Consider the following 11,868-nt stretch of genomic DNA (forward strand, 5'->3'; position numbering starts at 1 on the left):
TTTTTAAGCTACTTTATTTATTTATTTATTTATTTATTTATTTAGCTGTGTTGGGTCTTTGTTTCATGCGAGGGCTTTCTCTTTGTTTCATGCGAGGGCTTTCTCTAGTTGCGGCAAGTGGGGGCCACTCTTCATCGCGGTGCGCGGGCCTCTCGCTATGGCGGCCCCTCCCGTTGCGGGGCACAGGCTCCAGACGCGCAGGCTCAGCAGTTGTGGCTCACGGGCCCAGTTGCTCCGTGGCATGTGGGATCTTCCCAGACCAGGGCTCGAACCCGTGTCCCCTGCATTAGCAGGCAGATTCTCAACCGCTGCGCCACCAGGGAAGCCCGAGGTATAATTTTTATACAGTGAAATTCACTAATTTTGAGTACAATTTGATTTCTTTTGAAAAATGTATATAACTGCATGCATTCTTGTTTGCTCATCACTATAGTTTTGTCTTTTCTAGAATGTGACTTAAATAGAATCAAACAGTATATAAAAAAAAGAAACATCTCCCTGATTCTATTTGTCTCCCTCCCTCCCACATTTGGCCATTATGCGTTTCCTGTCTGCGCTGGGTGGGTGACACCATAGTAGAGCACAACTGCTGCCATCTCTCAATTCTAAGATGCACGTGTCTCCCGCACATTTCAACAGCTCTGAAGTTGTGGTGTGTCTTACAATCAATGGTGCACAAGGTTTAAATGGCAATATCTTTTCTTTCTTAGGGATACATAAAATAATAGTGAATCATAATAATTTATGATAACTTCAATTCAATGAAATGTGCTATTACGTATTTGAGGACTAGGGGAAAAGTTTCTTTTCACACTTATATTTGGCGAAATCCTGCTGGAAGCCAGACCTTTGCCAAATGCTGGGGAGACAAACATGAACAAGGCATGATCCCTACTCTGAAGGAGTCCAGAGCCGCTAATTTGACAGGAACAATAACAGGTTTAAGAAGTCAGGACTGGGGTGCACTAGTGCATGCAAAAGGGTTTTATAAAGTTCAAAACAATCGATCAGTATTAAGGTATTATTATTATTTCCTGAGTTTTATAATATTAAAAATGCCTGCAGAATTACAGTCAGGACTGTCACCCTTCAAGGCTGTCAGTGTGCTTCCTCGATGGAACATTTTTCTGACAGAAATCTGACAGGAGTTGACGTGTCCTTGGAGCTTTTACTGTTGGAGTTTCTCTCAGCCTACGGAGGAATCCTTTATCTTAATTAGGTTTAAAGATATCTTCTTTTGACCCTAATCAACCTCTAGTGTAGAGCTGTGAATTTCTTAGACTTTTTTTTTTTTTTTTGTCATCGTTTGGTTGGCTTTTCTTAGTAAATTCTTTCAGTAAACTGCCGCCTTTAGAAAATGAACAAGTGGTGAGGCAGAGGAGAGAGAGCAACAAAATTCTATGGAATGTGCTCTGGGTAGCCATTCTCCTCAGTGCCTTGAGTCCTTGCTACTCTGAGAGAGGTCCACAGACCAGAAGCACCAGCAGCATCTGCAAACTTTTCAGAAATGCTGCATCCCAGGCCCCACCCCTGACCTGCTGAACTAGAATCTGCATTTTAACAAGAATTTCAAGGGATTTTCTAGCACCTGTGCTATTATTTACCGATAGTTGTTCTTTAAGAGTAGCCCCCTCTAAGTACCAATATTTGTGAAATTATGGCTTAGATGTGTTTGTTATATCTGAAAATTTGTCTGCTTGAGTAAATCACCATTTATATCTGGACCAGTAGCACACTTTAGAAATCTTGCCTTGATGCCATATTGTCCATTTAAAAAAACAAACTTTATATCTGGAAATAGATTTAAACTGATAGAAAATTTGCAAGAATAGTACATGAACTTCTATATACCCTCCACCACATATTATAACATTTATCAGTCTCATGAAATCAGAAAATTTAGTATTAGTACAGTATTACTGTTTAATCTACAGTCATTCAGATTCTACCCCAATTCAAATTGTCCTCAAAATATTCTTCAGATAGCATTTTGAAGATTCTGATCAAGATCTAAACCAGTTATCACATATTATATTTGCTTTTCGTGTCCCTTTAGTCTCCTTTCCTCTGCCTTTCTGAGCATTGACATTTTTGAAGAGGGCAGGCCTCTTGTTTCATGGAAGACCCTCAATTTTAGTTTGTCCGATGTTTCCTCACAGTTAGATTTATCATATGCGTGCTTGGTTGGAATACCACAAAAATGATGCTGGGTCCTTCTCAGTTTTCAAATACTGTCCCGTACCCACTAAGAGGAATGAAGGCTCCTCAGAGAAATGTCTGATTCCAGGGCTGGGCAGGGAAGTACAGAGAAGCCTGGAATATTTTGTTGCCCATAAAGTAAAGACATGTTTAAAAGTCTCCAGGAGCCAGTTTGAAGGGGCTACCTCTGCTCAAATACGGGACAAGATGAGCATTAAAATTAAATCATAGTAACGGATCAGTCACCCACTGAATAAAGTAAGTATCCATACTCAATCAATGGGAGAGTTCTTCCCTATAGTAAAATCCCAACTAATAAATGTAGAAAAGAACGAGGAAGAAATAATATATCCTAACTGATATAGAGAAAAAAATAGTAAATGCCAACTAGTAAATATAGGAGTTAGAAAAATCACCATTTTGCAACCACGATAGTAATAATTGGTTCAGGTAAGGCTCATCTATGGGTGCTAAAACTAGGCAGTAAAACTTGAAGGAGACGCAGGATATTTACATAACTTCGTAGTAGCTCACCACATTGTCTATTGTAACCAAATATATTTTTATTAGAAATAATTTAACACTGAAATGGCCTAGCTGAAAATGAAGATTTTGGGTCTGCCATGCCAGGCTCATCGAATCAGAATGTCTGGAATGGATCCCAAGAATCAACCTTTTTTTTTTTTTTTAGAGCTCTATTTTTTTTTTTTAACATCTTTGTTGGAGTATAATTGCTTTACAATGGTGTGTTAGTTTCTGCTTTATAACAAACCTTTTAATAAGCATATTACAGTGTCATAACCACTGACTTAGTGCTTCCAATCTTTGGGTTGACGAGGACTCCACCCTTGTTCTCATACTCTGTCCTGGGTGGGACGGGAGGGGGCTGATGGTATCAGAATCACCAGTTTCATTTCCTTTTGATTCTGATTTTGATTGGATTATTTCAGACCGGGATGCAATGCTCTATTAATTGGGGCCCTTCTGCTTGCTGCAAAGCATCTTCCTTTTTTTTTTTTTTTCGCCAATCCAGCAACAAAAAATTCAGGTTACTAAACATACAGTGTTCTACTTGTTATCCATGTGGTTTTAATTAAGTTTTAACTAATTCCCTTTATCTTGTCATAGTTATTATGACCCTCCAAGTCATGTCACATTAATATGTGAAAACAGCTCCCTGGCATGTCGGCCAAGGAACAAAGCCATTTTGACCTGTCTTGCTAAATTAAAGTGGGGAGATTGATCAACTTGTGTTTTGTTATCTTCTTTGATAATTGACACTAAAGGTGAGCAAAGGAATAAAGGAAACAATGCATTTCAGCCTATCACCCCTGCTGCAAATCCAATGTATAAAACTATTGTAGACTTTTACCATTTACATACATCACCAGAGAGATGAAAAATGAGGTGGCACATTTCAGGGAAACTATTGAATTGATCTATTCCAACTCAAACTTTTAGGAGGATTTACGTCTCTGTCATGACCCTGTTTTCCCTAATAGGAAGTTGGCACATCTGACAATGGATTCCCCCCCCCCCCCCAGTTCATGAATTTGTTTAAAAGAAAGGTTTTGTAAACACAGGGAAACATATTTATCCAATTGCTATTTATTGAAAAGAATGAAATGGAAATTCACGTGGGAAAATCTGGGACTAGAATCACTGTAGGTGGGAACTACATTTTGGGTAAAGCAAGACAAGGTAGCTTGGAAAAGACAGTGCATGGTCCTGCTGTTGCAAACAATTGCTGACAGCTCTGGGTGTGTTTAATGCAAGCACTTTCCAAGCCTCTTGCTGTGCAAACTCTCAAGTTGCCTTACAGGACAGGACTACTAAGCCTAATTAAATCCTTCTGCTGATAGAGATTTTGGTTCTTACTCACCAAGTGGCTTGTGTGTGCAGTTTAAGAGATCCTGAATTTAAAAAACACTCATTGATTAATCTTTATATCTAGCTATCATTAACTAAGCACCTGTGATAGGCCATGCACCATGCTGAGTCCTATACTAGACACTAACTTAATCCAAATAGTAAGCCCGGAAGGTAAATATCACTGTCCCTCTACGTGACGAAGGTACCGAGCTCATAGCGGTTAAATAACTTACTCAACTTATCGGAGGTAGAGTAAGGATTTGAACCCAGGTCTCTGATTTCCAAACCCATGGTGTCTGGTCCATTCTAGTGGTCTTACAAGACCCTTGCAAGAGTGATTGATGAATCTTCGTCATGCTGTCAACCCATCTGTTCTGGCTTTCCAGCCATTTGCCCTCTCATTCTGTGAGCAGGACTTTATTCTGTGAACCCTGCACCGGGTCAGTCACAATTCCTCCCTGTTTTGTTCCCATGGCTCATTTATTTTCTTTATCATAACAAACATCACACCTAATTAGTGCTACACATTAAATGTTTCTATTCACACTAGATTGTAAGCTCCATGAGGACAGGAGCTGTGCCTCTATTGGTCACAACTATATTTAATTTATCTCACGACACATAGTAGGTGCCCAGCAAACACTGAAGAAGCAAGTGAATGAGTGTTGTACTAAAATCATCACTGAGTTCCTGTCCTAGAGAAGAGTCTTTTCTTCTGACTTGAGATGGCTCCCTTGTACCCATTATACCTTTTCTTTCTCTCCTACCTTTTTGTCCTATCAGAACATGTAACAAGTGGAAGAGCCAAGGCTCAGATGCGAGCCTTCCTTATTTTGGTGTTCCCATCCTTTCCTTCACCCTACACTGTGTTTAAAAGTGTAAAGGAAGCGTCTGGCTGTGGCTCCTATCAAACCATCAGATGGTTTTCCTTTGTTTCTTATTTTCTACCCCTAACACTAATATTTAACTGGCTGCAGCACCATAGCTGGAAAGCACCACCCTTGAATGTCCTGCTTACTCAGCTGAAAGCAGCAGCTGTTCCAATAAGCAATTTGATGTTCAGCACCTGAGATTGGCTCCCTCCTTCCAGCAAGACTGCAAGCTCGACAGAATGTAGGAAAGCATGAAAAAGTTTCCTAGCCCGTTTCTCTTAATGCAGCAAGGAGAGCAGCACAGGTTCAAGAAGGATATTTGCCTCTGGGCAAGAAGACCCAGCTCCCATATGTACAGTTTCACCTGAACTTCTTTTGATGGGGTCCTGGGAATTAAGAATGATTTGTTTATCAAAGGCTATGAAAAAAAGACTGTCTAAGAGATGGTTTTGTTATGATTCCTATTGTCTGTCCCAAGTGGTGTACTGGTAAATGTGGTTTTCCCTCCAACAAAGCCCTGGTCTGTTGTGTTTTCCAATTTCTGTGGTGTAAATACTCCCATGGTGGCTAATTTCAAGCTAACAACATGATGTCATTGAATGTATAACAGAGAGGTGACGCACATGACTGGCCCTGCTAAACCATGACAAGCTGACCTAGCACACCACAGGCTCTCTTGATCCCATTAGCCCCTACATGGACACAGAGTGGTGGTTTAGGTCCTGAGCCAGTCCTGAAGTTTCCCAAGGGCCAGGCTAGTGCCTGTGGCAGACAAACAAGGCCCATGAGCTAGAGAGGATGTAGGCAAACATCCCATCTGGTGGATCAGGGTGGGCAGTGCATTGGGAGTCAAGGTAGGGGTCTCAAACCCAAAAGTTTAGCACCAGAGGCAGATGGATTTAGAGTGGAAACACTGGTGACACCATTGACCATCTAGTTGACTTGAACATGTTATTGAAAATCTCCATGCTTCAGTTTCTTTAGCTCTAAAGTAGGGATATATAGTAATAGTTCTTACCTTAAAGAGTTTTAGTGATGATGGATTATTATGATATATGTAAAGTACTTAGCATGGTACCCAGCACAGAACAAGTGCTCAATGTATAGAAGCCATTAAAATTAGGCTGGAGGGCGTAAGAATGGGAGGGGCTTCCTGAGAAATGATCTCAAACACCAGGAGGTGTTTGCAGCTCATCTTCAAGCACTGGTGGTAGGTCTGTGTGGGTCAGCTGTCCAAAAAATGTCAAGCCACAGGTGGATTGTTCAGTGTAACTGTTGGTGAGAAAAAGCATCAAAATATTTTTTTTTTGATAATTGGCAACATTGTTTTGTTCAAAAAAAAATCTCATTCTTCCTTTTGTGGCAGATTGTGCAAAAAATCTTTAAAATGGATTTGAAGTGGTTCATGAAAAACAAAAGAGTACATTCTCATGTTGAAATCATGTTTGTTTAAAGAGAGGTTAGAAACTGTGTATATAGAGAAGGAGATGAGGTGAGAAAATTACTGCACTAGAACCTAAAATCTAGTTTGGAGCTTCCTGGAGGTTGAGAGAGACAGTATCTATGTACAGGCATGTAATGTATTACATAGCTCTCATTAGGCACAGCAGTGTTTCATGCAAGAGAGTCTTCTTTTTCTTTGTTTGTTTGCTTTTTGTTTTTGTTGTCTTTAAATTTCAGTAGATTGCTTTAGTCATTGGGAGCCTGAAGTACCAGGGCCACCCAGGCTTTCTGATTTTCAGAGTCTGTAAGCTTGAGAAAAGCAACCACTGAGAATTTATTGTGCCTTTTCTACAAAGTACAATGTGTCCTTCTAATAGGCCTCAGCTGTTACTCCTGCCCTCAATCTATTCTTCAAACAATGTAAAGAGTGATCTTAAATATATAAGTTGGACTATGTAATTTGCAGCTTAAACCCTGAATGCCCTGGGAATTGAACCAAACTCTTTACTGTAGACCATGTCACCTCGTGCAATCTGACTCCAACATCATGCCTGTGCTCCGTCCTGCTCCTGACCTCATAGTTCCACAGCTTCCTCTTTTCTGCCTCAGGGCCTTTGCACATAACCTTCCCTCAGCATGGAAGGAAGGGAAATGATCTTTCCTCTCTTTACAGAGATGGCTCCTTCTCCCCATGTCTGTTGCCTCTTCAGCCTTCCCTGGTGGCAGTTTCTAAAGCAGATTTCATCCCTGTTTGTCTCCCTCTCAGCTTCTTTTTTGCTTCTCTAGCTGGCTTTGGAACAAGCTATATTTGGTAAGATAAGATCAGAAAATAACTTTATTTTTCACCTACCACAGCTTCAAACCTGCTTGGCAAGGTTTTGCCAAGGATGATATTGCAAGCAGATTCCGTGGCTTTTATGATAATTTTTGAGTCTTAAAATCATCTTGTTTTTAGATATGAAATAGTCCAGTCTAATTTAATGTCAAAACCTTAGTTCCTCGTCCAATTTAAGGAGTTTTCTGTTCTTCTGGGCTCAAAGTTAACTTAAGGTCCTATTGACCAGAAGCAGGAAGGAGCACTGTGGTCTGATCTTCCACTTTTCACCTTCTTCCGCTCCTCCCCACTGGACCTCAACGGCATGTTCAGAGTCAGGCTGAAGAGGAGGGATGAGGAAGGAATGAGAGGCATACGAAGACCTTCTTGGGCAGCTGGTGCTGTTAGCAGTTCTATCTTGACTGCCCAATATCCTCTGTCAGCGTAGATAAACAATTGCTCATTCTTCCTCCAGACAAGACCTCCTGCTGAAGGCTTCCCTCCTGCCATCCTCTGCCCTAGGGGCGCTTCTGAGAAGCCTGGTCCCACAGTTCCTTCTCTGATGCTTTACCACATGTCACCTCTGTCTGCTAGCGTGGTCTCACTCCACTGGGCAGTCCTTTCAAGATGACAAAGGCCAGGCGGCTCTGTGCAGTGTACACTCTGCCCACTGGGAGCATCAGGCATCTTGCCCTGTGACACTCCAGAAGGACAGGCCCCTCCCTGTGCTCCGACATCAACAGCAACTCCAGCCAGCCTCTCACCTTTGGACTCTTTCTCTGGTCTCTGCACCAGGGTACTGGAAATCTCCACCAGGAAGTCTGTTGTCACGCTCTGCTCTGGTGCTATGGCAGTGCTGGGGACAAGAGGGCCCTTCACCACCCACCTGTGACTCCACTCTGACTCTCCAGACCGGGGACACAGGTGGGCTGTGGGTCACAGGTCCACAGACTGCTTTGCTTGCCTCTTAGGACATGGTGACTGGGTGTTCTACCCCCTGTACCTTTTGTTAGAGTTTGCAGGGGAGTGGAGTGGGTTTTCTTTATCACCTATTGTTCTCAGCTTTGGGCTTTGGCCCAAATTCTAAGACAACACCAGAAATTCCATTTGATATTTTATTTCATTCTGTGTGATTACTTTATTTATTTCAGGGGCTTAGCAGAGCTGGGGAGAGTGCTGAGCTGCCAGGTATAGGAGCTGCCGATGAAAGCCTCAAGGAGCCAACACGAAAGTAACAGGGGAGCCTGCCATGATGGCCTAAGGGAGAGGCTGAACCAGAGAAAGAAATGATCCTCTCCCCCTCCCGCCACCGTGGAGCGGTGTCCTCAGCACAGACTTGAGGGTTGTCTGGTAGTTGAGGGAGCTTTGAATGAAAGGCTCCAGCAGTTTTATGGACCTGGGGTGGAGGGGGAGGGGAGAGGAGGATGGCTGAAAGTGGAAAAATAATGGGTACTCAGAGCGGAAAAACCTGCCTTCAGGGTTTCCTTTTTCCTCCATTAAGGGGACTTTGGCAGAGGTGCCTGAAGATCTCTGCCCAAGGCCTCGGATAAAGGGACTTAGGAATAAAGATGCCGGCTAGGAATGCACACATGGGAAGAGCGTGACCAGTCGGTGGAGGGGTTCAGTCCTTGACCACAACTCCTCCAGAGCCTGCAATGCGCTGGCTGCACCGAGCCTGGGGTGCTGGGACTGGGCAGCTGGACACAGAAAGAAGAACCTCTTGTGGCCTTTGAGGAGCCACATCTGTCAACGATGAAGCCAAGTCCTAATGTCTACAGGGCAGCCCAGGCTTAACCTCCAAGAGTCATTTATTCTTTTTAGAGGAAAGCAAGATTACCATGATCGAGGGCCCAAGAGAGACTTCAAAGATGGGCGTGGCTTGAGTTTGTGGGTCTGTTCTGGTTGGCATCTGGAGAGGTGGAACTCAGCAAATGCCATTTGGCTCATAAACTTGACGTCGAACTCACCCACACTTACCAGAGTGGCTGCCTTTCTACCTCCCCCTTTCCCAGTGGGAACACTCAGAGCTGCAAAGATCTGCTGGTGCCTGTTCATGGCTCCCCACTGGCACCAAACTGGGAGGAAAAGGGGAGGGTGGGATTTGGAGACCCAAGTCCTGAATCTCGTTAGTCCCCTTCTTTTTCTGGCGTGGACAGTTTACTCCCTTGGACTGTAGATCATTGCTTATATCTTTTTCCTGCAAATCATTTTTTACTCTCTTTCATCCTCTGTCACTGCTTCATGCTTCTACTGGATTTGAAGCTTCCGTTCATCGAATAGGGATGAGCGTATATTCAGGTTTGTACAAATGCACAAAGAAAGGAGATTTACAAATGTACGACAGTCATCACCGTATCCTAGAAACCCTGATCCACACAACCTGTGAGCCTTAACCCTCCCGTACATGACTCTGAGGGGTGGTGGTGGGGTTTGTGTTCCTTGTTTCTTAAGCTTTTAGTCATCTGAGCAAAACCGCAGACTCATGGACTCCCAGAGACTGAGAAGACCTTGTATGTATATATGTATGCAAGCACGTATGTATTTATTTTATTGACATATAGTTGATTTACAATGTTGTGCGAGTTTCTGGTGTGTAGCAAAGTGACTCAATTTCTACACAGTGTTCGTATCTGCCAATCCCAAACTCCTAATTTATCCTTCCACCACACCGTTCCCCTCTCCTTTGGTAACCACAAGTTTGTCCTCCATAAGAGAAGGCCTTTTAAATTCCACCATATATTAAAGGAAAAATTTATCTCTTGGGTAGATGAGTCTGGAGTTTAGGGAAATTCCTTGATAGGCCTTTTCATTGAAAAAGGCAAGCCTCTCTTCGTGCTTTCTCACCCCATCTTGTAGGCGTACATTGGATGGGTAAAGATGAGGACAACGGAAACCGGAATATACTTGTGCAGTAAAAGAAGGCAGACTTTTGAATATCCAGCTTCAGTCAAGACAAGAATTTATCAGGGGCCCTGGCATGTGGCGGAGGGCAGGAGGAGGAAGCTGAGTGACTCTGCAGGACGCTGAGGCAAAGGGGGGAGCCACGAAGCCAGAAGTCATTCTTTGTGGCAGGGAATGGAAAATATCTTTCTAGGGGGTTGATATCTGATTTTTAATTTGAAGTTGCTTTCTATTCTATGCTCTAAATCCCCTCTGCTACCCCTACTTCAGTAAAACCTGCCTCACACGATTGTCTTGTTTTAGTGACATTCTGGGGAGTAAACACAGAGTGGAGTTCTGGAAGCCAGAGGGTCCACATGGCACAGGTGAGGATGCAGGCAAGAGGGCAAACTGGCACGAAGGCAGATTTGAAGGAAGAAGGAAACTGCAGTACCATTTCATTTATAAGAGAAAGGTGGCCCTTGAAGGGGAGTTGGAAGAACGTGATTCTGAGTTCACCTTATCTATGAATTCCATCTTTGAAAAACTCATACATCTGTGAAATGCTTTCTCGATTGTCATTCAAATCATCGATGCAGAGCAGTAACAGGTCTGGAAGAGGCTGCTGGTCCACAGGGCTGTAACACCAGAGGCTGCCTTTAGAGATCCACAGCTCGGTGCCAATCAGGATTCTTGTGTCTCAGCAATCAGCTAGTTACAAACTGTCCAAGCTGTACATTCATCAGGCCCTTGCCTCTCCAATTTCCCCAGAAGGACACTTTGATGTGTTTTGTCAGATGGATCTGGAAACCAGATATCCCACGTCTGATGGCTTTCCTTTACTTTCTCAACTAGGAACATCATTGTGAAATGGGAATAGATCAATCAGATGTGACTGATTTTTCATAAACATGCTGCTTCCCTTTGGCTGTATTTGGTGTGCTAAATTTTCACCAACCTGTTTTCTAATAGACTTCTCCTCGTCTGTCAGGGCTGGAAACGACTTTGGTGATGGATCATCTAATCCCACAGCCTCATTTCTCAGAAGACCCTGAGCCTCAGCTTGGCCAAGGTCACTGGCTGGTAAAAAGCAGGGGATTGAATTTAGCTTGTAATAAACATCTCCTTCCCCGGTTTTCTACTACATGCTTGTTGGTGGGGGTTGGAGGGAATGTGTATGTACTTTGTAGCTCAAATGAAGTCTTTTTTATTTTAGCTTTTAAAATGTGCTTATACTCATACTAACTAGAGGGTAGACTTCTCTAAGAACTGGTACACTTTAATTATCTGGACCAGAGGCCAGGGAAGCTGCTAAACATCCTACAGTGCACACGACTCTGCCCCACCACAAAGGATCATTCGATCCCAAACTCCTCTAAGAACAGGTCTATCATCATTTGTAACGTAGTTCCTCTTTGTACCCTGCACCAAAGGCCTCTGCGGAAAACATTCAGTCTTGTGCATCTACAGTGAACTAAAACTATTGAAGATTTTACTCCCAGGTGACTATAACTCTTGAGTTCTGCAATGCTGAACTAGGTCATTTCAAGATCAATGTTTTTGCTGAGAACTAGAAAAGTGAACAAATAACTATAAGAAGGTACTGTAGGGGCTCCCAAGGCAGGGAGAATCTGTGGGTCCCAATCCTTTGAGAGGAGAGGCCCAGGAGAGGTGAGCTCTCTATCAGGAGAGGCTTTCTCCTCAACCCAGTGTAGCAACAAAGAGGCTGAGAAGTGAGTGGGGCTTTGACAGTCTCAGGGGCTGGAGACTTTTGGGGATCCTGTAGGG

The 11,868-nt window shown here is 43.2% G+C and overlaps 1 protein-coding gene across 1 annotated transcript in view; it reads left to right on the forward strand.

Moving 5' to 3' along the window:
• LOC309661217 (uncharacterized protein) overlaps positions 1-8,453 on the forward strand; it is a 174,956-nt gene extending 166,503 nt beyond the window's left edge. The window contains exon 6 of the mRNA XM_082462675.1: positions 332-8,453. The gene's annotated coding sequence lies outside the window, so the exon portion shown is untranslated. The remainder of the gene's footprint in view (positions 1-331) is intronic.
• The last annotated feature ends 3,415 nt before the right edge of the window (positions 8,454-11,868 follow it).

The sequence above is a fragment of the Balaenoptera physalus genome (assembly GCF_965194825.1).
Source record: "Balaenoptera physalus genome assembly, chromosome: 5".
NCBI classification, from domain to species: domain Eukaryota; kingdom Metazoa; phylum Chordata; class Mammalia; order Artiodactyla; family Balaenopteridae; genus Balaenoptera; species Balaenoptera physalus.